Source organism: Hipposideros armiger, unplaced genomic scaffold, assembly GCF_001890085.2.
Source record: "Hipposideros armiger isolate ML-2016 unplaced genomic scaffold, ASM189008v1 scaffold_66, whole genome shotgun sequence".
Lineage (NCBI taxonomy): Eukaryota > Metazoa > Chordata > Mammalia > Chiroptera > Hipposideridae > Hipposideros > Hipposideros armiger.
This window is the reverse complement of record NW_017731416.1, coordinates 729,860-731,368: the sequence shown is the minus strand read 5'-3', so window position 1 is coordinate 731,368 and position 1,509 is coordinate 729,860. Positions and strand designations below refer to the sequence as shown.

The window sequence follows — 1,509 nt, the reverse complement described above, 5'->3', positions numbered from 1 at the left end:
GGGGGGCTGAGGATGCAGGGGGAGGGGAGGACGCTGTCTGGCTGAGCACCGTTCTCATGAGACATGCTGGGAGCTGGGCCTGGCCTAAAGGTGGCAGCACCATCTCTGCACGGTTGCATCTTGCCACAAAAGACAGGCCAGGATAGAAGGAAGACATGGCATATGGGAGGGCCTAAGCCCTTTGCTTCCTGTACTGACCTTGAACTTCAGCATGAAACCTACAGTTAGAAGCACATGCACTTTTCACGTGGAGAAATGGACAGTCTTGTGGCTGGATGAGGAGCGCACAGCTGTGGTGAGTGTGGGGTTCCTTGGGTAGAATTTGGGGCATGGTTTGGTTAGGAGAGTGGAAAATGGAAAAGGGAGAAGGAAATAGACAGAAAGTGGGGCCTCCTCATTTAAAACATTTTTGTCTCTGCATTGAGAGTCTCATCTCTCTCGTGGTGGTGTTTCCTTTCATGCACAGATGATTTTCCTGGGAAGTGGGCTCAGGTTGTGCTGTGACTTTCATGTCCAAGGTAAGGCAATGGAGCCAAGGCTTGTGCCTTTGTTACGCTTGCAGCCTTTTATTTCCACACGGCTCCCATCTGTTTGGCAGCTCACGAATTGCTCTGCGCAACTGGCACTTTAATGGTTCTCATTTTAGAAAGATTTCAGGCCGACTTAATGCTCTGGGAAGCCGAATTCAAAGCTGAAAACTCCAGGGTGACCCAGCAAATGCCTGATTTTCCAGAACTAATTTGTCCTGCTTGACTTGTCCGCTGTCCTCTCCCCAGATCAGCATAGCTGTCAAAGTCATTCTCATGTTGTGCAAATGACAACTATTATTGCAGATGAATGCAACGGGGCTACTCTGGAGAGGAGAATCTGTTTGGAAAATGATCATGTTAAACAGTGTTCTATGACATTGCTTTGTATTTTACCCCTATATGAAGAACAGTCACATGATTGAAAAAGTTTCTCAATTCGATTGTTAGTGTCAATGTTAAATGGGTGTGACTTCCTGTAGGGTATTTTTGTTCTTTATCTAAAACACTCTTTGGCAGAGGAGCTCCTTTGAAGTCAGACTCAGGGATGGGGGAGGTCTTGGAGACAGCGTCAGCCCTCTTCCTGCTATGATTTAGATGTCTTCTGCCTAGAAAAAGGGGGTTTACATGTTGTGTTTCTTAAGATCCCCTCTACCTGTGAGTGAGATTCTTGACCTCCTCAGGGGTTAGGATTGCAGAGGTGGATAAGACCAACCTGAAGGTGACATCTCATGTGGCTGGGTCATCTTTCCAAGTGTCCTCTGGAGGCTTGATCCGTGGGACATCAGTAGTTAGCAGGGTGCTCAGGTCACAGAAAGCCTCTCTATCATACTGCAATGTACAGGCTTTGTCCTGAGGGCAGTGGAGAGCCACTCAAAGGTTTCATGCAGGAAAATGGTAAAGAAGCTTGATGTTTTAGGAGGATGAGTGAGGCTTCTGTGTGGAGCATGGATTACAGAAGACAACCTGGGGCACCAGGACC

At 47.7% G+C, this 1,509-nt stretch overlaps 1 long non-coding RNA gene across 1 annotated transcript in view; it reads left to right on the top strand.

Moving 5' to 3' along the window:
• The first annotated feature begins 156 nt into the window (after window positions 1–156).
• LOC109382624 (uncharacterized) overlaps window positions 157–1,509 on the top strand; it is a 45,476-nt gene continuing 44,123 nt past the window's right edge. The window contains exon 1 of the long non-coding RNA XR_002123951.1: window positions 157–295. This is a non-coding gene — a long non-coding RNA (uncharacterized LOC109382624). The remainder of the gene's footprint in view (window positions 296–1,509) is intronic.